We start from the raw sequence: 26,532 nt of genomic DNA on the forward strand, positions 1-26,532 counted from the left end.
CTCTGCACAGACAGTGACCAAAGTCGGGAATCAAACCCAGGTCCCTGGTGGTGTGAGGCAGCAGTGCTAACCATTGTGCCACCCATAAAAGCTGTTGCAGTCCTGCAGGAGTTATTGTGGGCACAATTGCTCTTCATCAATAGTGACAAACTGGCAACAGTGATTTCACTGCCCGTTTGAAGCCCTGTCCAATGTTTTGTCGCAAAGCAGGCAGTCAATATTCAGTAGCTCACTTTGTGTTAAAACTGAGGATCAAGTTCACTCCAATGTTTCTGTCTTTTGCTTTTATAAAGGAAACACACCTGCCTTAAAGTCCCTGTGAAATTGATTGAAAAGATCCTTTGTGCAGCAAAAATCTAATTATCTGTATTCAAACAAACTACCTGCCGTGTGTCCTAACTGGAAGTTTATTTGTGTGAACCACATTCTTCCTGAAGTCATTTAAAAAGTAATATAATTGATGCATGATTCATTAACAGATTAATGCTCTGCTTTGCTGCTCGGGATTTATAAAGCAAAACGCGAAGCATATTATTCACCTGTACATTTAACGATTCTTTTTTTCCCCTTTCAAGGCCATGATTTTCAGAAATAAATGCCTTATTTCCTAAATTAGGGGCGAATTCAATAGATTGCTGCTGGAACCAATTAAGCCAGCTGTTTCCTGGTGAATAAAGTAGACCTTTTTTTTCCCCTCTGTGTCCATAAAAAGCAGCTGATCCCACGGAAATGTCTGCTACAGATGTATTGTGAATGCAGAAATGTATTCAGCCAAGAATCAGCAAGCTCCTTAAAACACCGGCAGCTTCGGTGCTGCTTAAACACAGCCGATCCACCGAATAACTTTCCCCACCTTACACAGCTCATGCACCGATTAGCTGTGCAAGGTACCAATCATAGAATTCTAGAGTGTTTTAGATGGCAATCTATGCCCCGCCTCTGCTTCAAGGAAACACCCAGCCTGCAGCTTACAACTGGGTGCAAACAGAGTACAGTGACTAATCCTGGCGTGTTTCAACAGATGGTTAGAGCTGGCCTAATTCAGTCATTGCAGTTGAATGAGGTTGAGAGGCGAAGCCATTGAGAGCCCCTTTTCGGAGCTGTGTGGTCTCAGAGCTTGCTGGCATTGTTAAGAAGGTCCTGTCTGAGAAACCCCGTGTCCCAGAAATGAGAGAAGACTGACTGATAAAGGTAGTGTGAACTACTGCAGTTTCATGCTTTACTTTGTGAGCCTGTGCTCTGTATCAGTGCTGTGTACCAGGCTGGTTGCACTTACAGTAAGCTTATACCATGCTGAAAGTAAGGTAGTGTCAATTTATGAAAATAATCGTTTTGTAATGCAAGTTTTAAGTCAGCCCTATACGGAACCAATGCTCAGTGGTTCTTTTCTCTTTCTTTAGTGTTTTCACTGCTATTACTTTACCTCATGACGTATGGAACCCCAGCCTGATATAACAGTAACCAAAATGAATGAATTGAGTTGGTAAAGCTTATAATTTACTGTTCCTGTATATTGTGACTCTACACAAATGGTATATTTAGCTCCCTTGGCAGTGAATTGTTAATTATGGACTGAAATTCTAGGTAGTTATTTGGTTGTGGTGACAGAACAGTTCAAGATATAGTTCTGGATAGTGAGAGAACTTGCTTTTTTTAATAAATTCATCTTGTGAGCTTTTTAAACTTAATTTCTTATAAAAGTCAAATTAATGAGACATACAATCGATCAGCTCTGTGACATTGAGGAACAATGTTAACCTTCCCAAATCTCTCTCAGCCTGTCATTTTTTTTTCAGTCTGTTGTATGCAAATATATATTCAGACTGCATAAATCTATATAAGCCCAACTTACACTTGTATTCTGCTGCTGTATTCAATTAATTTGCTTCAGTGTGTGTGAACCTAAAGAGTATTGTTTCCTCTAAATTGTGGCTCAAAAACTTGTTTAAAAGCAGATATTTGTCAGTAGTAACTGTTTTTTAATCTTGAAATTCAGTTTTTAAGCAAGCTTTCCAAATGGGAGTCCTTTAGCAAAGGTGAAATGTTTGTATTTTTGAAGGAACTTCTAATATTTGCTGATACTGCAATCCTGTTTCTGCTTCTCAGCACAATCTTTTGTTTTTTTTAGACTATACAATTCATCTCGGGCTAGCAATATAAAATCTGTCTTTATTATTTGTGTAAGAGGAAGGAGGGTTCAGTGAGGACTTGGCATGACCAAAATACATTGATGTAGTAAGGGACAACAATTACTTTATCTTTATAATTGCCTGTCACATTATCAGCAGGTCTTATGAGGTGCATTGGACAATCAAACAATTGTGAATGTATGAAGAAACATAAAGTAACCACATTGAGAGTATTTATAGCATTTTTACGACAAAAAAATGCAAAGGAAAAATCTCGTGTTTGGTTTGGTGCCTTTTTTTTAGCAGTTTTGAGCAAGATATTTGAGCGTTTTGAAAGAAATTGTAAGTATCATTGATTTGAAGTTGGTTGCAAAGCAAAAAAAACTCTTGAAATCTTGCATTCCAGTTTTTTTTTCACACTCTCTTGAAGTACAAAGTCTGACTTCTGCCTTGAATGCCTGTGTCCCAAGGTACAGATCACATCTCTCAGAATGCCTGTGATTGTGCAGGGATTTGGTCTGGTTTTGTTTAATAACTAAGCTGCCATTGATCTATGGAATGAATCCAATCTGAATACAGTGCCAGAAACACTGGGCAGTCCTTTTTTTTCATTAATGCACCAAGACTTCCACATACAACTTAGCTATATTTGAGAAATGCATTTTATTCTTGCCAATATATTTGCCCATGGACGCATACACCATTTGCACCCACATAGTGCCTGCATCGATTGGGATGCATGCAGGACCTACTCGAATAATGAAATGAGACTAGTTTTCCCCAGCATGTATACAAAGACTTATTGTGTGGAAGTTCACCTGGATCTAATCTGCACAATGTATTGTGAAGTCGTTGTGGATATAAAGAATTGTGATTTGTTTGAAAATACAACACAATTTTGAGGCAAATTGAGATGGATAGGGTCTGATCCTCCTCTAGATTGGATCATTCAAAATATTTAATCCACGTCTTCTGTTGGAAGATGGACCCTTACCTGCTGGGGGAGCCGTTCGATCCTCTGTGCATGTTACATCAATGGCTCCAGCAGTAGTCAGGTTGCACACAGAATCGATTTAAATATTAATAAGGCAATTTGAATAGTGCATGATTTGCACAAAGCCAAAATTAGAATTCTGCACACATTGGGGATTGACCACTATATCCCCAAATGCGTATCTCTGAATGAAATGGACTTTGATCATTGTGGTAAAAGAAGGGAAAGTACAGTGTGATACCGATTCTGCATTTTGATTTTTTTTCTTCTATTTCATTACTTGTACAGGCAGGCAAAAAATCTCTGGTGTGAATTTTCTGGAACTTGACTTGACCACTAGAGGGAGCCATTTGTTACATTACCCTGTTGTCCTAACAGTACAGTTATCCTTGAAGTTATCAGTTATCCTTCCTGTTGACCAATCATGATGGCTATTGGCCACATCCATGGTTAAGACCTTAGAGTAAATTTCTTGATGTGGATGCAGTTGACTTCACAGCGGTCTGGATTTTAACCCTCAAAACTCTGCTAAAAGGAGACACCAAACCAAATATGAATCTCTTCCCTTTTTTTCAAACAATACCGTAAATACTCAATGTGGTTATCTGCTTCACATGACTGCAACAAACGTAAATTCAAACTGACCTTTTTGGGGTCTCTTCTGCTCTACTTTTATGCTGCCTTCACATAGCAGTATGATTCCCTGTTTATGCTGTAGCACGGTTGGACTTAAACCTGGTGTTATCAGACTTTTTACTATGTTTACCCCCGTCCAACACCAGCATATCCACATTATGTCATAGCAATCATAGTGGCATGGCAGTACAGTGGTGAGCACTGCTACCTCAACAGTGCTGCAATCCAGATTTGATTCCTGGCTTGGTTCACTGTCTGTGTGGAATCTGCATGATCACCCCATACCTGTGTGGGTTTACTCCAGGTGCTCCAGTTTCCTCCCACAGTCTGAAAGGTGTGTTGGTCAGGTGCATTGGCCATGCTAGGTTCTCTCTCAGTCTGAAGGGTTAGATGAGTTGGCCTTAGTGTCAGCGAGACTAGCCGGGGAAATACGTGAGGTTATGGAGAAAGGGCCTGGTGCAGGTTTGATTACTTCTCCAACCCAAAACAAATCTAATGGCTGAATGGCCTCTTTCTGCACTGTAGGAATTCTATGATTCTCATCTCTAGGAAAAGATTGTAAAATGTACCTTGGCAACGGTAAGCAATGAATTTCAGCTCCAACTGGCATTAGGATAGGCTGGGAAACCACTGAGCATTTCATATCTTAGAATTGAAATATTTAGAGGGTATTCTGAGAGATGGGATATTGAAACACCTGAATAGATGTAATATGCTAAGGGAAAGTGTGAATGAATGTATTGGCAATAGTTTCTGCTTAGCAAATTACTGCAGTTCTTTGAGGAAGAAAAGGGTCTTGTCAACAACAAGAATTCAGTGGATGTGATATAATTAGATTTTAGTGAGGCTTTTGACACTCCGTCACAGAAACATTCAGTCCGCAAGAAATAGGAGCCAGGTTTCTGAGCCGAATTGAAAATTGGCCAAGCTAGCACAAGTAAAAGGTGGTTATGAATGGAACTGAGTTGAATGGTAAGTGGGGGTCACTGGCAGAGTGCCACAAGGATCTGTATTGGGGCCATAACTGTTTACAGTGTAAATAAATGATTTGAAACTTTGGACAGAAACAAACTTGTCTCTGATTCATAGATGGTATTAGAGTTGTTTGGTTGGAGAAATAATGAGAAGGTAAGAAGAATATTTGAATAGGTTGGAAAGGCGAACTTCATATTTAATGTTGACACTTACAAAGTAATGCAGTTAGGAAACACCAAATAGATATTTGGAGCATAATGGATAGAAACACTGAAACTAAAAGTCTATTATGTAACAGCAACATAACTGACTTGATCTCAAGGTGTATAGCTAAAATTATAAAGCACAAGTTCCAGGAGGCAATAGGTGGTACATGTAATTCTAGTCCCTGAAGCATAAAATAAAGGTATCCAATCAACTGAAGCCGTTCAGAAAATAATAATCAAGCTGGTTTAAGACATCGGGTCTGGGATTCTTTGACTCCACCTGTGGCTGGGATTGTGCAGTGAATGGAGTTTTGGCCGAGCGCCAAATTTTCAGTCCTCGGTAGCAGTGGGGCGAACCAGATCGGAGAATTCCAGCCGTGAACTATGAACTTGTTAATCTTTATCTTGGAGAAAAGAAGCTTAGGAGAGCCACTATTTAAGGTTGATATAGGCATATGTAAACGGAACCCCGATAATATGGTTAAGATTACTACTAATTCCAGAAGTGTTCAGCTTGAAGAGGAAATCTGTACCCAGAATTTAGTTAATTCTTGTGGTTTTTATTCTTCACACAAAATGGGACTTCCTTTTTCTGTTTATGATAACAGCACAGGCTGATTACTTTGAAAATGGTATTCAAACTTCCAGTTAATAACTGGAAAGATGACAAGACTTTTTTACTGTAACAAACAGGCTAAAACACTTTCAGTTAAACTTTATTTTTTTTGAGGTAATTTATACTTTAAACTACAGAACAGAAGTTTCCTTTTTTACTTTTAACATAATCAAAAGCCCACTTCACAGGTGCTGTCCCTTAGGTAGTCATTCAATTTTTCAGGACCCAGTCCAAAGTGATCCTTGGCTTCCAAGGGCTCGCTTCCATTACTTTCCTTGTTTAACCTGGTAACTTCTAACCCAGAACTGTTTTTCACAGTGAGGGTTTTTCCTGGCAATTTTCCCTCATGCACAAGTTTAGTCAATCTTCTAGCTTTGTTTCAAACCCTCATGAATTTAATTTTTTCAATCCACGTATGAGCTCAGACTTGCTTTATTATGCAGTAAACCATAGAGATTTTTGACTTCTAGCTGCGCTCTCTCTCTCCTAGCTTCTGGAAGGCTAATCTCCCTGTGAATCTGAATTTTAAGGGATATCTTTAAATATTTCTTTTTTCAAAGCCCATTCCCATGGCAACATGAATCATGTGGGCCTTGTATCCAATTAGAAATGCTATCCTTGAGACCCCAACTTTCTATTATTTTGGCAGTAAATAGACAATTTAAAACACAACTGTTTACAAGCCAACATTCTCAACACCTTTCTGGGACTCTGGGGATTCCCAGGCCTTACTTTGCAACTTTACCAACGTTCATGCCGATGGGATTTTCCCATCCTGCTGCAGTGTACAAAGATTTGGCTGGCCATAAAATACTCTGCTCTAGTGGGAGCATGGCGTGAACGGCAGCTAAGATTGCACCCACAGTCTATCTGCTATTAACACGTGGGTTGCTGCCATTGTTTCCAAGCATAACACTTTGTTTTACTGGCAAGAAGTTTCAATCTTGGGTCCTCTTTAATCGCTAATAATCAAACCACCTGGGGTTGCTGTCAGACAGACTTAACAGCAGGTCACATGACACCCTTTACCTTAAGTACAATCCCAAAAATAAACAACTTCCCTCAAATTTCCAGCATGACTTCAGTGGAAGATCAACAGTTCTCAATTTAAACAAACGCTTTGGAATTTCTCAAGGGATCCTATAGATCTTCTGCCAAAGTTACAAAAGGATATGTGGAAAATCCCTGCGGCAGTTACAGGCAAATATGGTTTTTAAGAAAAAAAGCTATTGAAGTTTTCATGTGTCCAGTCTAAATATCATGCCTGTGACTGTATCTTTCCATGGTTTTAATATTTGTTAAATATGACCAGCAATGCAGACAATACTTTATTGTATATCAGTGTGAAATCAGATATTTTTCTTCAAGTTTACTTACAGCATTTGAACCTTGTGAAGATTTCAAAAGAAATAAACTGGGTGTTTGTGTAGTCAAAACCTGATAAGATCAGGTCTAATATGTGAGTAGCAAATGTCACTGAAAACAGGAAGTCTTGCTATCAGCATGATTGTCATGTAAGCTTTCACAAACATGGGTTTCCTCTTTACTCCACTTCATGATGCTAACCTTAAATAACCTCAGCTCAACCAATCACCCGCTGATATTCTCCTGTTTACGTGGCACATCGCTGCTTTGGTTTTTCTTTTTTTTAATGAAGATTTGAAGTGATGGTAATCGTTGTCTCAGGTTGACATTACTAACTCCCATGGTGTTCTTTCACATAAGGCTGGAAGAGTTCTCTGTACTATTCTGATGTTTTAAAATAATTCTTCGATCAACATCACGAAGAACAGATTATCTGGATGTTATCATATTGCTACTTGTGGGACCTTGCTGTGCACAAATTGGAATTCCTCCTTTACAGCAGTTTTGAAAAGCTATCTCATTAGCTTTACAGTGCTTTGGGACATCCTGGAGTCATGGTGCTACATAGATGCAAATCGTTTTCTGGTACAGCGCATTTCTTCATTCTCTTGTTTCAGTTTTCAGATGGGAGGTTCTTATTAAATAGTCCAGTAACTTTACATCATTTTGTGACTATTAGCTCCCAGCTAAGAGGATTGATTATAGATGAATGTAATGCATGAATTTGAGATACGAGACTATTGGTGGATTTTACTATGAAAATCCTCTAGTCGCCAGACTCTGGTGCCTGTTTGGGTACACTGAGGGAGAATTTGGCATGGCCAATGCATCTTACCAGCACATCTTTTGGACTGTGGGAGGAAACTGAATCACCCAAAGGAAGCCCACTAAGACACAGGGAGAACATGCAGACTCTGCTCAGACAGTGACCTAAACTGGGAGTCAAACCTGAGTCCCTGGCACTGCTGCAGCAGTGCCAACCACTGTGCCACCCTAACATGGTCAGTGCTTCAATGTTGGCCTGAGTAAGAACATGAATATTGCTGTGCTTATCCTGCCAATGGATTTGCAGAATCTTGCTGAGGCAGCACAGGTAGTACGTCTGCAGGGTTTGAGGTCCCTGTTGTCCATTAATCCATGTCTTTGAGCCATATAGGAGGGTGGGTATTCACTGCTGCTCTGTAGACCGTGAGCTTGGAGTCAGGTCCTAGGGCCTGGTCTTCAAACACTCCCTCCCTCAGGAGACCAAAGGCTGTGCTGGCACACTGAAGGCAGTGTTGAACCTTGTCATCAATATCTATCCTTGTTGACAGAATGGACAGTTTGGAAAATAGTGCAGATTGTCCAAGACCTCGTCATGGATTTTGATAACCGGTGGGGGTGTAGTGACATATGGTGAGGGCACGTTGGTGGAGGTTGCTTGTTTTACAGACACTTGGTGTAAGACCCATGCTCTCGTACACCCCGGTGAATGTGTTGATGATGGCTTGGATCTTGGCCTCTGAATTTGGACAGATGCAAGCATACTGTAGTTCACTGACAGACAATGGGCAGACCTGGAACTGGATCAGCAGGTGGTGCAGATTCCTGTACTGTTGTTTAATGCCACTCCAACAGCGAGCTTGCTGAAAGGGAGATGAAGCATTGCAGAAGGAAGACCAAGAAAAATGCAAGTGTGATGACACAACCTTGCTTGACCCAAGTCCGAATGTGAATTGGATCTGTGGTGGATCCATTAGTCAGGATCACAGCTTGCCTGTCATCATGGAGCAGGTGGAGGAAGGTGATAAACCTTAGGGGGTGCTCCATGATCTCTCATGGTTGACAGTGTCAAAGGTCTTTGAGGTCAAAGGTCTTTGAGGTCAAAGGCAGCCATGCTGTTCCCTGCATTTCTCTTGTAGTTGCCGCATGGTGAATGTCACGTCTATTGTTCCCCTTAGTGAGCAGAGTCCACATTGTGATTTCTGGGAGGAGCTCTTCAGCCACAGGGAGAAGGTGCTTAAGGAGGGCTCTTGCAAAGACCTTCCTGTGGCCGACAGCAGGGAAATTCCTCTGTAGTTACTGCAGTCAGACTTCAACCCTTTTTTTTGAAGGTGGTCATGATTATGGAATATTTGGGATCTCCTTCCTCTTGATAAGGGAAGTTAGGTCATATATTTGCACCAATAGTGCTTCTCCATCGTGTATTAGTGTTGTCAGCAGGGAATCCATCTATTCCTGATGTCCTGTTGCTCTTACATTGTCAGATTACCTTGTCTTGTGTCGGTTGTGCTGGGATGGTGGCAAGAAGCAGGATGGAGTCAAGAACACTCTCGTTGAAGGCAGTGTCTCTGTGAGGTCTTCAAATTGCTCCTTCCAGCAGGCACTATCTGCCTCTGTTCTTGATGAGCACCTCTCCATTCTTGGCTAGCAGTGGGATTTGGCCTTGGTTGCTTGGGTTACAAGTGGCCTTCACTGTGCTGAAGAAACCTTATGTCAGGGTTGTTGGCTAACTGTTGGATTAGCTGTGCTTTCTCCAGCCAGCATCTGTTTCTTAGTGTGTGGACTTGTTGGTGGACCTCCAGCCATCTTGCTTTTGAATTGAGTTGCTGCTTCAGGTTCAAAAGAGCCTTGAGCTTCTCGTTTATCAGCTCCTGGTCATTCTCATCAAAGCAGTCTTGGTGTTTCCTGGTCAAGTGACTAAGCATCTGTTTGCAGGTGCTGCTCATGAAGACCCTGAGATCAGACCATGTTATCTGAACACTCTCTGCGTAACCCAGAGTCATTTAGGTTGGCAGTGAGGCACTGGTTGAATGACACAGACTCTGCCTCTCTGCCTCTCTGCCTCTCTGCCTCTCTGCCTCTCTGCCTCTCTGCCTCTCTGCCTCTCTGCCTCTCTGCCTCTCTGCCTCTCTGCCTCTCTGCCTCTCTGCCTCTCTGCCTCTCTGCCTCTCTGCCTCTCTGCCTCTCTGCCTCTCTGCCTCTCTGCCTCTCTGCCTCTCTGCCTCTCTGCCTCTCTGCCTCTCTGCCTCTCTGCCTCTCTGCCTCTCTGCCTCTCTGCCTCTCTGCCTCTCTGCCTCTCTGCCTCTCTGCTGCTGTGATGTTGTTTCTCTATCAGCCCACACACCCTCTTCCCCCTCCCCATGTATCCTCCATAGCTACTTACCCAATATGCAATATATAGTCAGATTCCATGCAATGGAAAATCACTCCAATAAAAGCCTCTATAATATAACTATATGGAGAATAAGTGCTTCTACCATGTGTAAAAACCTTGCAATGCTTTGACAAAGGGTCATCTGGACTCCATGTCAGATCTTTTCTTTCCTTACAGGTGTTGCCAGACTGCTGAGATTTTTTCCAGCGTTCTCCCTTTTGGCTTCAAATTCCAGCATCTGTAGTAATTTGCTTTTATTTATATTGTAATACTTGTAATCCCTGTAATCTGTCAACAATTCAGAAACAACATCAAGTGTCTTCTTGAAACTGTCATTAACTCTCAGGTGAATGGTACACCTACTGTGCTAAAATACATTAATGCTTTAAACTCAGCCAAGCACTGATTATGGCCACAGTTGTCTTAACAATAGCCTGTCCTCTAGGAAGGAAAGAGCAGAATGCATTCATTTCAATTCCAAAATAAAGCGCTTGTCAATCAATGCAACAGAGCAGATTGTTCGATTTTTCTCACTTGTCAATACCTGTTATTTTTAATCAGCCAGAGCTACTTAAAGTACAATAGAAAAGATGACAGCACATTTCATAACATTTTTCATAGCATTATGCTGCTTTCTCCATTGGAAAAGTACTATAGTCCATGTGAACAAGTGTGTAAAGTTGTCAAGATATCTTTCAAAGACCGATCCCTATGGATCACTGCATTAAAAATACATCAACTTCATTTTTCTTATTTGTTCCTGGGATGTGGAATGCTGGCATAACCATTATTTATTGCCCTTGAGAAGGTGGTGGTGAGCTGCCATCCATTACACAGCACCTAATGGTGACATTTAATGACCTGAAGATAACTTACACTTGCCTTTCAGAATGTTCCAGACACCTTGGCAGGTTTTCTGTTTTTTTTTTCTGCAAACCCTCAAGCCTGGTGTGCTTTTAGTGGATGGATGATCCATTGTGGCCCCCTCCATGAGGTCCCTGCCATCACAAATACCTGTCTTCAACCAATTTGATTCCTTCCACATGATATCAAGAAATGGCTGAATTCACTGGATATTCCACAGTCTATGGGCCCTGACAATATTCTCATGATAGTACTGATGACTTGTGCTTCAGAATTAGCTGCACCCCTAATCGGGCTGTTCCAGTACATCTGCAATACTGGTATCTATCTGGCAATGTGCAAGATAACCCAAGTATGTACTGTTCACAAACAGCAGTAAAATCCAACCAATTAACAGGCCATCACTCTACACTCCATTATCAATAAAGTGATCATCAAAACTCATGTTTGCACAATGGGAGACTGAGATGTTGGGGGGGGTAGTGGTTTTGCTGACCCAGGAGCTGTGGGGAGAGATGGGTTACACGGCCAGCGTCGTGGGGATCACCTGAAGGAGTTTGAGGCGCCGATAGCTAGTGCTGCCAAATAAACCTACTGGATTTTAAACTGGTGTTGGGAGGCTTCTTACTGTGCCTACCCCAGTCCAACACCAGCATCTCCACATCGTGATCGAGAGGCCACAGATGGGTCACTGTGCATGCGCCGATCTAGGCGCTGACAGATCGATGCATGTACAGTGGCCTGTTCGGTGCTGTGCTGCCTGCCTCTCCAACAATGACAGGCCCTGCCCATTGATCTTTAACATGATTCACATCTAAAAATCGTGTTAATCATGATCTTTAACATGATTCATCAAGTCCTGGTGATCAGACCAGGCATTGCAGAGAGTATAGGGAGATTCTTTTTCTTAGCTCCTGCTTGGGGGAAAAAAAAGTGTGGTTTTTACACAAATTCGACACTTAGAATTTTGTTGGGAGAATCTCCCAGCTTTCTTCAACGTGAGTGTCCATGTCCCTAGTTATTGGGGTCGCTGGGGGAAAGTGGAAATCCTGCTGTTTCCATGTCTTCTGCATCAAGCTAACTGCTGGTGGGATGGGTATTTTTCTTTTGAATTGTTCTTCCTGCTCACACCCAATCCTGGATTCAATTTTCCAAAGCTGTGGTTAGATTTTCAATGACTTGCAGAGGCAAACACTGGAGCGGCTCACATCGAGGCTGGGAATTTCCAGCCCCACAATGCCCAAACCCCTATCCCTCACAGCAGGTCCCAGAAGGGGTTACTAGATCTCGTTGCCTTCAGAATACATTATTTTGAGGTTGGGGGCAGGAGGAGACCCTAGAACCCTCATGACTAATTAATTGATTGTTGAACTCTTTGAGGTCATTAAACAGCTTTGGAGAATCAGTTTTAAATTTTCAGCTGGGAGGATGGGGAGCACACCGTGTCTGGGGTCACATCAGAGTCATGGGCACAGTGTGAGCCTTCTGGACTTTTCAACATCTTTAAGAAGCAATGAATAATGCTCAGCTGCTCAACTAGTGGTGCAGCCATTGCTGCAGCTGAGAGATTAGTATTTGTGGACAGTAAGAGTTAGGACTCCTGAGAGGGGTGTGAGCTCACTGCTGTTACAGCGGAGGTCGGTGAAGGAAGTCCTGGTGATCAGACCAGTGCCAGCTGAGGGAGTTGAGATGGGAGCATTTGCTGTGACGTTGGACAGATTAGTAAACATGAGCTTCTGCGACTTCATCCCCCTGGCCCAGAGGGGATTGGAGAAAAACAGCAGAGGCCTGTGGGAGGGGAGAAGAGCTACCTCAGACTCAATGATGCAACTGACGTGGCATCCTCCAGATTCACCGTGTGCTGCCTCTGGGGCTGAGGAGGAAGTGGAGGCAGCCTGCCCCATTATCAGTACCTGACTGGGATACCTGTGGTCTCCCGTTCTTGTTTTGAGGCGTGTGAGGGGATTGTTCAATGGGTGCTCTCATTTCAGGGACAGCCTCTGTCACAGGGCCTTGCAGCATCAGTAGGTACTGAGTGAGGAGCTGGGGAGGTGAAGGATGATGCTGATGTCTCCTCAGGAGTAGCCCTATCAGTTGCTTCGACTTCCTCATCCTTTCCATAGTGCCCCTGGATACTGGATGAGGCTGTTGGCTGGGCACAGCTGGCATTCACTCCAAACAGACTGCTCCATCAGCGACACAGCAATTACTGCTACAAAGAGTTTCACTTTCTGTCGCTGTCAGCATACTGTCTCTGCATCCACTTGAAGTGCTGCTGCATATGACTCTCCAAGAGTGTGACCACTCTCTCCTCTCGACGGAGGATCTTGCGTAATTCCCTGAGCCAAGACAGAGCATGTCTGCCCATGTGTTCGCAATACGTCCAGGATCTCAACATTCAGGAGCTCAGCTGCCTCTGGAGATTCCAGGAAAACCCTCTTTGTGTAACACCTGAGGCCCAGCCACTTCACCCAGCAAAGCATGGCTGTGTCTGTCCACGGCTAACTCTGCCTCACCTTTCCTTGTCATGCTCCCTGCTGACCCTGTGGTGTTTTATAACAGTTGCTTCCTCCAGCTTAATAGCAGTCATTTCCTCTCTTATTTTTGGTTTGCAATTTCTGCTTGGGTATTTGGCTTATTCCAATGTTTCTTACAGTGTTCACCTGCCTTATTCAAAGGCATTTTACGGTGTTGACCATCTCCAGAATTTTTGTGGAGAACGTGAGGGAGAATCTCAGCTCCAGCCTGCTTGTCCTGTGTCCCCTGTTCTAATCTTGATTCAGGCCTAAATGAGGTGTTTCTTTGCCGTTGGATAGTGTGGCGCTGCAATGCGATGGGGCAGACTCTGCAGTCTCCCCTCAATGAGGAAGCTGCATTAACTGTTCAGGAACACTCTCCTCCCCCCTCCCCCATAGGAAACACACAAGATGATGGTGGTGATGAGAACCAGGCAACTCGGCCGGTGCATCAGCACAATCGATGCCTTTGATCTCAGCAATCAAAGAGCCACATGCATTAGGCAGGAATTTACTCCAGGTTCTTCGTCTGAAGATAGAACTATCAAATGGTTCCGCACCGCATGGCCTCTATTGCCTGTGACCTGACATGCCAGCACCCCTTCATTGTCCAGTGCTGCCGCTGCCTCGATGGGTGTCAGATTGTGTAGGTGTGCCACGCCACCTCTCCATTTGAGACATTTTGCAGGGGTTGTGTGGCATCTTTTCCTGCAGGATGAAGGGGCAAAGATGTATGAGTAGGTCGCAATCCCTAGCCGAGGCTAGCATGACATTGACATGATCTGTGTGGCGCATAATGCCACCTTCTCAATTGTGCCTCACTGACATCTGTGATTCAGTTTGGGCAATGACCCTGTCGATCTGCTTAGCTCAAGTGCATACTGCTGCATAGCAATAGAGGCCTGTCACCAGGGTATAACTTGCTTTCGCAGACCTCATCAGGTCATTGAATCTTTTTCCACACTGGATCCACATCCTCGTGATCTGCCCCCAACTGCTAATTTCCATTGCCACCCCTATCTAGGCCCACTTGGTGTCTCTGGGCAAATTTCTTCTGCCACACAATATCTCTCCTCCCAGTAACTGCCTTTGGATAACACCTCAAAGGTTTGAGAGAACCTTTGGTGCTGCCTGTAGGTGCCTGCCAATGCCAGCTCTCTGAGCACTCTCCTGTGCCACTTTCTCTGCAAATGACAACCTCAGTCATGGCAGCCAATCACTTTTTTTTGGTTTTTGCCCTTGTTTACTGGGTCCCGCCTCCAAGGTTACTTCCAAAGATGTTGATTGGATGCTGAACCCACCTCTGTGCCAGTTGCACCCTTTAAATGTTTTAAATCATGTTCCATCACTGACACAGATGCGACATGAGGTCAGGACCTGGAAGCGATTTCAGACGTTGTATCCCTGACCCCGGATTAAAAATCGGGCCTTTTGAAATTTGAAGTGTTTGTCTCTCCTAATGTTTTTCCCTTTTTTATTGATAAATAACCAGGCCTAGTATGTACAGGACCTACAGTAAACGGGCTTGCTTCGGGCAGTGTCACTTAAAGATTTATGATCACACGAGGAAACCTCTGCTCTGGTTATTTTCTCTATAGCACATCTGTTCAAAGTAAACGCAATCCCTTCAGATTCTGTCATCGAAGATTGGAAAACTCGGCGCAACCCCAGTATACAAGGAAATAGAACTGGGACTGAAACTGCAGAAATGCATCTTAAACCTGGCAATAAATAGAAACTGATTCAAGTCATAAAGACTTGAATTCCCTTGATATTTCTGAATGTTTTAAAAGTTACAAAATACCCTTCAATCATTTTTGAATATGGATACTGCGATTCCCTCATCAGAAATTTTAGGTTTTAAATCATGAGATATTTATAAATTGACTACAAAGCCACTGTGTCCATTTCTCGCCTTCATTAATGATTCACTTTTTCACTACGTGTGATGCATTATTAATGTCCAATTTGAAACTTGCAGCACTGCCAATCAGTATTCCAGTTATTAACCAGGCTAAATAAACCATGAGCATTCACTTCTGCGAGGCAGCCCCTTTTCAACAAGCCTCTACTGTAAGCAGCAAATGCGTCGCGTGAATGAATATTCATGACGAAATGAAGTAAGGGATTGTGTTAAATGCTGTCTACAACCTCAGCAGTGCTATGAATGTCTCCTTGGTTTTCAAAAAAAAAACACACAGAAGGAGCTAGACAGACAAGAAGCCTTTTTCGGGATTCCTTCTGGCTGCCCCAGCCTGTGTTCATTCACTGGCACTTCGCCCTAAGCTACTTTTGTGGAATAGGATTCTGAACCTGAGCCAGTCACGTCGGTTAGTATTCCAGCAGGGTGTGCTGATATTGGCAATCGGCGCATAATAAACTGACACACTTGTGGCATTGAAATCCCTTGTCACCCCTAGTGAGAGGGATGATGGGTGTATCTGATCCTGTGTTTGAAAGAGCAGGGTTAAAGCTGCAGTGACCTTTATTGAGATTCTGTTTATGACCTTGTTAACCTTTGGCAATTGTCTGACTACGGGTGTCCTGGGAACCAGAGGTTTGTTTTCTCAAAGGTGGCAGAGCTTTAGAATTGTGCAACCAGTGTTTATTGTGCCGGCTGCATGTTACTTAATAGAAATTAGCTAACGAGCCTGGGGGCTTCTGACTGGGGCAAGATGTAAACCTATTTCATATAAATGTATGTGTGGATGTATCTATATAAACACACGCAGCATCTTACACTCACTCTCACACTTGATCTCACATATTCAATGAAGACACTAAAGTCGGCCACGACATGTAGGACCTTTTATAAATGTCGATCACGAAACAGCTGAAGATAGTTGGGCCGAGGAAACTATCTGGAGAAACTCCCGCAGCAATGTCCTGGGTTGAGTTAATTGGCCTCCGACAGCCACAACCATCTTTCTTGTTGGCTGGAGTCATAGCCAGTAGAAAGCGTTTTCACCTGATTTCCCTATCAATTTTAGTTTTATCAGCACTCATGAGTACTTGCCCTTTGATAACAAGGCAGTGTTCAACCGAGTGCATCACTAATTTCTGGAATTCTGTTCTTTATAGGTCTTGGCCCAAACTAAGACACAATGAGATCAAGGACTAAGTAGTTTTGTGTAAGAAGTAAACTCTTACCCATCCTCTTTATTATTCATGGGACATGGGCATCGCTGGCTGGGCCAGCTTTTATTGTCCATCCCTGACAGCATTTAAGAGTCAACTACATTGCTGTGGGTTTGGGGTCATGAGGGCCAGATCGGATAAGAACAACAGATTTCCTTCCCTAAAAGACGTTAGTGAACCAAATGGAATTTTACAACAAATTGATAATGGTTTCACGGTTGTCATCAGATTTTTATTGAATTCAAATTTCACTATCGGCTGTAGAATTCAAACCCGGGTCTCCAGAGTTTTACCCTGGGTCTCTGGATTACTAGCCTAGTAACATACCACTACCCCACTGCCTCCCCATTACAGGTCACTGTACAGTTAGAACTATAATTCTCAACAAGAATCACAAGAAATAAGCACCATTCAAAGCTGAAATTAAATATTAACGTCTTTACCAGGTTCAGTAAGAATCCACATTAGCAGTTCTATTTACCCATCACAATGTAACTGTTAGCAGTATACCCATTACTCACAAATATGTTGCAAGAAATCAGACCTCTGGTCAACTTCTTGCCAATTGAATGATCTTGATGCCCTTCTTTCCAAGGTGACAGGATGTTTCATTGACAAAATCGTATTGTCCTACTCAAATTGGGTGCAAGCTACAATTATTCAATTCCTTGTTCAAATCACTGTTAGGAAACCCAGAAATACTAGCATAATTCAGGAACTACAGTTCCCCGTAGGCCTCAGGCTTCCTGTGTATGTGCCAGACAACGAATGACCCCACGTACAGCTCAAGTCTTTTTCCCTTTTCATATTCACTGTGGACGTACCACCCAGAGAATGGCTGCATATGCGCACAGTGTGTTGACTTCACTGTCTTCAGGCTGGGGACTGGCCGTGCTCAGGTGCACAGAACAAAAGTGAAACAGCACAAAACTCCAGGTTAGGTGACTCAGGAGACCATTTGAGTGAAGGTATCCCAGGGATCAGGACATGGGTGGGGGGAACAGAGTTTCCAAACCAGGAAGTTGGGCAGATACAAGACCAAGAAGATGGTTCCAGGCAAGGGGCAAGGATAGAGATCAGAAATGGATCCTGGCTTTAAACAAAAAAACCTGAGAATGCAGCACAGCAGTAGCTGCAGGGAACAGATTTGAAGCAAAGTGGGCACGAGAAAAATCCTGAAGATCTGAGGAGATAGCCAAAGGTTGGTGACTCTGCTGTAGGCCATAACGGCAAAGGTGCCCATTTGCCCTTTATGGCCTACAGCACTAGGACAATGTTGTTCTGCTTGGCCTAGTTCAAGATCAGAAATGGCACTAGGAAGCTTAAGAGTGAGGAGGAAAGAAATTTCAGATGGTGACATTGAAACGCTGGAAGTGGATTCTTGATGAAATTGCCCAAGTGGGAGTAACTGCAAATGTGGAGATTGGAAACCTTTTGTGAGAAAGACAGTCTCAGTAAGACTGGCTCAGTTTTGGGATGTTGAAATCCATAGAATCATCTGCTTTGGTCACAACTGACATTTGCTTTGGAGTTTGATGTGCCTGTCACAGTTCACCAGTTGGCTCACCATATACAGCATGTTTACCCTGAATATTGGAATATAAGATAGATATGGTAAACTGTTTCATCTTGTCAAATTTGAATGTGCTGAGTTGAAGGAAAATGAATACTTGATTCATTTTCTTGTGCTTATACTGAGACCATTCCAACCTTTTTTTGGCTGGTGTAATTGTTAATTTTTCTTGTTTAATGAATCTTTTCTTTGTTAAATGTTCATTAGTGGATTCCTGAACGCATTTGTTGAATAACTTAGCTCCACTCTTTCTAAAAGAGACAATATAAATTGGGATCTAGCAAGCCAGCAATCATAGTGTAATAAGTCAGCAGAGGCAGAAGTCCTTTCATCAAAATCCCTTTATTTACAACTCTAAAGCAGGACGTGGAATGCTATCAGTTAGCAGTCTATCTCCTGGAAAGCCAGGAGAACTGACACTCCCGGATAAATACATGGCAAAGACTCCCTGATTAAGGATCCAATTGATGGACCAACCAGGGAATTCATACTTCAATAGGCCAATCTCATTGCCTGATTGAAGTCATTATTCATAGAATTCACTCTGGGACCTGACTTGGGTCCAGTATTAACATCAACTGGGATTGTGACTCTGCATTGATTACACACTTCTTGATAATAGGGATATGTTGAAAACCCTCTCCAGTAATTTCCCATTTCTCCTGGTTGTTTCAAGATCTTTATCAATATTTCTCACCAGGTCATTAAAAAAAAACAATTTGAGTGTCTTAAGTATTTGACTCCTTACAAACTGTTGCTCTGAGAATTCAGATAAAGTCCACCTGATAAAGCAGATAACCGAAACATGTCCACTCCTCTGCACTTCAAAAGAAGATGTGGTCAATTAATGTCAGTTTGTACTCTTGTGCACAGTCCTCAGAACACTTAAAATGCTAATTCAGTTGGTTTTAAAAACATACAAATCCCTATCTTTGTATTTTCAGATATGTCTTCAGGTTTTTGTGAATATAAAGCTTCTCTGAAGTTTTGACTTGACACCAAAGCAAAGCATAGCTTTTAAACATAGTTCTTTGTAAAAATGAATCAGGATGAATAATGTTTTATCCTTTATTGCAAAGCATTCCATAGTAATTGAGTGTCATTGACCATCCTTTTGCAATCAATGATGGATGAAACCATTCTGTCACTGTTATTCTCTACATTTTTTTTGTAGACAAGACATATCTGGACAAATATCATTGAGTAGATGCCAATGTCTTTATTAAATTCTTTCATGGGAATTGGGCATCACTGGATAGTTCAGCATCCCTACCTGCCCTTGAAAAGGTGGTGAGTCCTGTTCTTGAACCAGTGCAGTCCAGAGTGCTAGGAAGGATTTTTTTCAGTTTAGTCACTTGAGGAACATAGGTTTCGCTGGCTGGCCAGCCAGCATTTACTGTGTCAACCACATTGCTATGGCTCTGGAGTCACATGTAGGCCAGACCAGGTAAGGATGGCTAATTTCCTTCCATAAAGGGCACCAGTGAATCAGATGGGTGTTTTTTTTCCTGACAATTGACAATGGTTTTGTGGTCATCAGTAGATTCTTAATTCCAGATTTTTTTTATTTGAGTTCAAATTCTACCATCTAAGGTGGCAGGATTTGAACCCAGATCCTCAGAACATAGCTGAGTTTCTGGACTAATAGTCAAGCGATAATAACACTTAGCCAAAGCCTCCCTGCAATCCATCTAGTTTCATTCTCATAGACTTTATAATAGTTTTGATACAGTTGAATGGCTTGCTATGCCATCTGACGGTATTTCAGAGTCACCCCCATTTGTCTGGATCTGGGGTCATATGTAGGCCAGACCAGGTAAGGATAGTTTATTTCCTTCCCCAAAGGACATTAGTGAACCAGATGGATTTTCTGACAATCAATACGGTCACTATTAACAATAAATCTTTTAATTTCAGATTTATTAGTCAAGTTTAAATCCATCAGCTGCCATGGTGAGACTTGAACCTGTGTCTTGGGATTACTAGTTCAATGACATTCCTGCTACATTACAGCATTCCCCTATTCCAGCTGTACTATGTTAGCTTGAGGAGTGGCTAGTTTTGGAACACAGGCCTTGAGTGCTGCAATATCCAGGATGCCATCAAAGCTCATTGGTGCAGCAAAACACATTGTGCTTAACTGTTTCTTGTGGAGTCAATTGAATTAACTGAAAACTGTTATACTGGGCACTTCTGGAGAAGGCCAAGAAAGATCATCTACTGATTTCCTTTGGTTAGAGATGGCTCCAAACTCTATCTTTTGCCCTCATTTGCCAAACTTTGCCAACTTCAGCATGGAGATTGCAAGATCTAAGCATTTAAATTATTGTCCTTGCACCAGATCGAGGTTGTGATAGATCTAAAATGGTTCAGGAGTCTGGAATTTGTCAAACGCACAAAGGATAGATGTGGAAATGGAAGTTGAGATGCCCTGATGATCAACACACATGGAGATGAACTGAGTGTTAATCTGGCTGTCTCCTTTGGGTTTGAGTTATTATGCAGCCAAGGTTTAGAGAAATTGGTAGAGGAACTTCAAAGACACACTGGAATTGTCCAGAGAAGCAGCAGCAAGAAGTTTTTTTTTTGACATCCAAAGATAGTGAGGTATTGAAGAGTTGGTGAAAAATTGTGCCTCAAGAGAAATGATCCAACCAAGATTTCTTTCATTCCATGGTCAAGCACAAAATACATGTTGGTTTCTTTTGAAGTGGAAGGGAAAGCATATTTTGCTTTAGTTAAATAGCTAAAGCAAATGGATAAATGTTGACTCCATGTGCAGAACCACAAGTGCCAAAACTACTGAAGTTTTGAGAAGTTGGTTTGGAATTTGTGGGTTTCCAGAGCTGTTGCTGGGAGATAATGGTCCCCAATGTTAGGAAATCATGATAAAATCCAGTAATTGAGAATATATTCTGGTGGCTGTATTTTTTTTAAACTATTTAAAAATGGAAACTGTAGAGACAGGTTGGCTGGGTTGGTGAAACTGGTATTATGACATAATGGTAAGCCTAGCCACATTCTAAAAATATGTTTAGTGAGGCAAGGCAAGTTGGTAACAATGGAGGATAAAATGTCAAAGGTTTAAGTAAAGGTACTAAGTTCAAAGGATGTGGTAAAGTGTGAATTTCACAATTGTGTCCTAAAAGGTGAGCTCAGAAAATGAAGGTAATTAAGAGTGACTTCTTAGGTTAGTTCAGGTTCGGAAAGATCAAAAGGGAAACCAATCTATCAGGGGCAAGTTCATTCTATGCAAGCTAGTTGTTTTTGAGAATTCAGCCCATCACAGGAAATTGTGTCAACACTCAAGCTATGCCTGGGGGGAAAAAGCCTGCCTGAGAAATCAGATGTTCTATCACAAGTCTGAAAGATATCAGTGCCTGGTGTGGTAACAATTGATTGATTGATTTTTGCTTATAGTTTTAAAACCCATGGACTGTTTGGAGAGGTTTAACTCTGAAATTAGGGACTTTGAAACTGGGTAAATTTTAAATACACTATAGCTACTTTAGTGGCTAATGTGTATTTCTAGTTAGCTTCCTTATTGTGTATTTTATTGTTTAATAAACATTTATTTTGTTTAAAATCACCACAAAAATGTCTGAGACATCCTTCACTGATCTTTACTTCATTCCTCACCATTATGCCAAATTTCAAAATTCAATTGAGAGTAGACGTTCTAAGCTTCCCTTCTGGGATTGAGAGTACCCTAGTGTTTAACATCAGATGGGCTTTTAAATATTTCAAATTATTCTGGTATAAGCTGTTGAGTAAGAATGAAGTCAGACATAATCTAATGCCACCATATCATGCAAAATTGAATGGTGCTGCAGAAAGAAGTGTACAGATTGTGAAGAGATCTTTGCAGAAATATTTTCTAGGTAACATATTCAATAGCAATTTCCATGCTCCTCTTTTGACATAAGCTAAACAATTTCCTGTTCATTCAAAGAATAATTCAACAGTTATAACACGATGCTTGCCTTAGAGTTAATGGTGAAACACCCTCCAGAACAAGGTTTAGTTTGCTTAAGCTTAACATCAATAGCAAAGTAAGAGAAGGAAGGCAAAGTGAAGATGACTCATGATACGTCAGGCTTGAAATTAGAGCATTCATGTTGGCCAAAAGGTCGTGGTGAAATAACACTGAAATGATGAGAAGAAGTATGTGATTGGAGCTCCGGTAAGGAGATTGGGTACATTCACATATCTGATGCAGACTGGAAAGAGACTTTGTCAGTGTCATGTTGATCATTTGCTTCAAAGAGGAAATCTAGCAAAGGGAATGAGAAACCTTTTTCATCAAATTCCTCCTACAGCCCATAGTAAAAGTAAGGAAGAAAGTGGAAGTCAGAACAAAACTGAAATTTTGCCAGTATCGCAGAATCCACAGGTAGAGCAAAGCAAGTCAGGGTCGTTGGTGAAGACAAATCAGTTAATGCTATACTCCAATCCATTAAGTTCTGGTTTGACACCAGTCAGGGATGTTAAGAGAGCAGAATCAAGCTAATAGAAATTGAAAAAAGTGCCAAGATAGCAAGAGACAGAACCCTTTATAGATAGAAAATATACAAGAAAGGAAAATAAATTGTCATCTGGTTGTACAGAACTTGGGTATTGCTGAAAAAAAACACATGCTGTTGAAGCTTTTGTCTTCCACTCTTCAGAGTAATTTGCAAGAATACCAAATGTCAACGTAAGAACAATTATACTTCTAGAAAAGAATGCTGATTGGTTGACAAGTGGACTCCAGTAGAGGTGTTAACATGGAGATAGTACCAGTTAATCGATGAGAATTAACTACCAAGCTTGTTTGAATGCAAACATGTCAGATTGACTGTAGTCAGGCATTGCCCTGGGGAATGAACCAGAGAATGGTTGGCAAAGTAGACAACAGCCAATCACTGCTCTGTTCTCATGAAGTATAAATTGCTATTCCCTTTGCATTTGGTATTGACGAGATGAAAAGATTTTGATCTCTCTCTTTTTCTAGCAATAATACATCAGTTGTCCTTACATTATTTCTTGTCATGTGATTTTTGTTAATCACATACTGGTGTTGAGAAAAGGCTATTGACATGTAAATTACTCTGGCAGTATCAGTCTTATGTTGTGATTACACTGAAAACAATTGTGCAACCCGACCCTGTTAAATTTGAGATATTGTTAACATTGGTTTATCCCTTATTATTTTATTCCTTACATGTCCCAATTTGCATTTTAAAGTGAAGAAGGAGTGTAATCTATTGCAAGATCTGAGAATTTTCTTATTGTCTTCTGCTGTGGAGGTGTAAAATGAGGTTGTTCAGCAACTGAGCTTGTGTTGTCCTTGCTTTCTTTTAATATAAAACAGGGATGTTCACAGAACCTCCTCTTCCTGATAGCTGCTTTGTTGCATAAGGTACCACGAAGTCTTGTTCAGTCCATATCTGAAAAGAAGGATGTTCCCAGAACATACACATTTCAGATTTTGTGCTTATTCTGAATTCTCATGACTTACACCTGTAAAGATCTTTAGGGCTGTAATTTAGTGGAGTCAGGAAGATTCTGTAGACCTTCAAAAGTGTTGTTGAGTGGGACTTGGATGTGGCAGTGGCAGTCCCACTCCCATTTCTGATGGATCCAGTTTTTGCCAATAGGGGAAAGAGGTGAGATGTGATTCACACGTGGGGGAACCTGAACTTAGCAGGACCATTTTAACTTGGTGCTGAGTCCAAACAGACAACATTTTGGCTGTTGCAAGGGCCTTAACCGCACTGAGAGTCATAAATTAATGGAGCAGACCAGGAGTCAATTATTCCTCCCGGTACACTTACATTCTGTAAACTATGTGCCTTTACATGCCATGTTTTTGTGATTAGAACTCCCCACTCACCTGACAAAGGGGCAAAGCCCCAAAAGCTAGTGGCGTTTGCTACCAAATAAACCTGTTGGACTTTTAACCTGGTGTTGTGAGACTTCTTACTGCATTTACAGGTAACAGAAGTGGAAGCAGCACTGTTACTGGAATTACCTGCAACTCTGTTCATGCAAAAGCATCTTAGTGTATAATCCACTGATTAAATCTGACAGGGTAAGTGTGGCTCAAGTTGTAAAGAAACTGTACTGTTCCAAAAGTGCCCTTTTCTCTTTGTGCCTGGTGTTCATCATAGAGCAGTAAAACATTGACCTGAGAGTCTAGAATCATCTGTTGCAATATATTTCTATGGAACATATGGTTTTCTCTATTCCTTTCTAAACTGTGAGAAAATTTGTGAAATGTGTTCAAATTTCACCACACAAATTAACAAGATGTTGTGGTGAAACAGAATAACAATTTGAAGTTGAAATTACTGCTGATAATGCTGAGACAGTACATGGCTCACTAAAGTACACGGCTGCAGCTACAGGACACAAATGATATCTACGTTTGTTCCTGGTCAAGTAAAGATCTGATTGGAAAATACCCATCCTCGTCTTCAAATCCCTCCATTGCTTCCTGGCTCCTTCTTATCTCTGTGATCTCTTCCAGCCCCACAACTTTCTGATACATCGGTGCACTATGAATTCTGGCCTCTTCTGTATCCCCAGTTTTAATAGCTCCACTATTGGTGGCAGTGCCATCAGTTGTCTCAGCCCCAAACTCTAATTTTCCTTCCCTACGCCTTCCTGCAAATTCTGACCAAATGGATGGAATCTCACATTTTCTCTCACTCGTGAATTTGGTGAAGAGGGAGGCATTTTAATAGGGCGGCAGGTTGGAGGGGTGCCGACCCTGCCATTTTCCTGCCTCCACCCCAATTACATTAGGGGTAGGATGAGTTGCAGACAATCTTCCCACCCCGCTGCCAATTGAGGCCCTTAAAGTAGCAATTAATGTGGTGAGTTTCTTGCAGACTTCTGGTGAGAGTGCTGTCCCCCTCATTCAAAGATGGTCAATTGTCGATCATGGAGCCCAGCATTGAGTGGGAGTGAAGCAGGTGGGAAAGGGCGGGGGGGGATCTGAAAACTCCATTGCCAGTGAATCCCTCCCACCGCCATTGCCTTTCCTCCAGCCTCTCAACCTTCCAATACATCAGCGCTTCACTAATTTTGGCCTCTTGTGTGTCCCCTACGTTAAGAGCTCCACTATTGGTGATGATGTGTTCAGTTGCCTCAGCCCCAAACTTGTACCCAAGTCTCCCTTCAATCGAAGGCCTCAGGTGGGCGTCATATGTTAGAATGTAACTAATGGCAACATGCTGTGGTGGTCAGCTGACCTGGTAGAAATAGGAAGCAGATTGGGATTGGAAGAGACATTTCTGGTCCAAGTGGATGTGCAACGAAGGATCTTTATCAAACCTTTTTATTTTGGATTGACTTTGTGAAGTTGGCTTTTTTGTTCGTTGCTCATTGCTGGAGGATTCTTACTGCCGGATAAACATCACACTGACCTGGCAGCAGCCAGCACGTCCCTGCGAACAGAAGAAGAAGCAGACTCTGGCCAGCATCCCTTGGTAGGTAGGACTTGCACTTCCCAGGTTTATTCCTGGGGGGAAATCCTGCCATTGGCCTGTCAAATGTGGGACAAAAGTTGGTAGGCTTCTATTCAAAGGAGTGAACGTGGGGTCTCACTGGCTTTCTGGCTGGCTGCTGGAACCCCCATTACCTCCAAAAACTTGCACCCAAATTTTCTGTGTGAATGTATTTAGTTTGTTGTTTTATTATCCTCCTGTGAAGTGTCTTGGGGTACTTGGTGCTATTAAAAATACAGGTTGTTGGTGAGACGTCAACTTTTGTGTCATACATTAAAATCCAGGAAGATGAGTTTTTAGTGTGTGTGTAAAAAAAAAATTACCCCAATGAGGATATGTTGGAAATCTCAGAATTTTGTTCACTTTGCCAGGCTACACCTTAAGACAGATTATTCTGCTTTCCAAATGGATATTGGGAGAATGCTCATCCATTTCAATTAGCCAATATTGAGTGTGTCAGACATGGCCTGGCTAGATGTAGAGTAGAACTTCCGCTACTCTGCTCCAAATGTCTCACCCCTGTCACCCAGTGTGATGAATTCTGTTTCCTATCCCAGCAGTAGTTTTTGTGAGAAATTGCAAATTCAGTTGTATATTGTGCAGTTGAGGCTGTTCCCAGTAGGATATGGGCTGACAACTCTGAAAATTCAGTTCAATTAGATCCCTTTCAGCCGACCCCAGTTGGTGCTGAGGTACATTTTCTCATTAATATTTTTTGCGTTTCACACCAACCTGAGATTGATGCCTCGGAATAAGAGCACAAATAGCATCCATCACTTCAGTGCATTACTTATCGATCACGCAAACACTTATCATAGCAACGACTGCTCAGAAGACCATTTGTGCCTGTGCTGGTGCAGCCTCTGCATTGTTTAAATATGTGTCTACCTA

At 42.0% G+C, this 26,532-nt stretch overlaps 1 protein-coding gene across 3 annotated transcripts in view; it reads left to right on the forward strand.

The window, feature by feature from the left end:
• Positions 1-1,002: 1,002 nt before the first annotated feature.
• The window catches only part of LOC145353929 (extracellular sulfatase Sulf-2-like), a 318,430-nt gene continuing 292,900 nt past the window's right edge, over positions 1,003-26,532 (forward strand). For all 3 annotated transcript variants that reach the window (XM_080204931.1, XM_080204936.1, XM_080204933.1), the window contains exon 1: positions 1,003-1,191. The gene's annotated coding sequence lies outside the window, so the exon portion shown is untranslated. The remainder of the gene's footprint in view (positions 1,192-26,532) is intronic.

The sequence above is a fragment of the Carcharhinus amblyrhynchos genome, chromosome 16, assembly GCF_965287045.1.
Source record: "Carcharhinus amblyrhynchos chromosome 16, sCarAmb.v2.hapA, whole genome shotgun sequence".
In the NCBI taxonomy this organism is placed as follows: domain Eukaryota; kingdom Metazoa; phylum Chordata; class Chondrichthyes; order Carcharhiniformes; family Carcharhinidae; genus Carcharhinus; species Carcharhinus amblyrhynchos.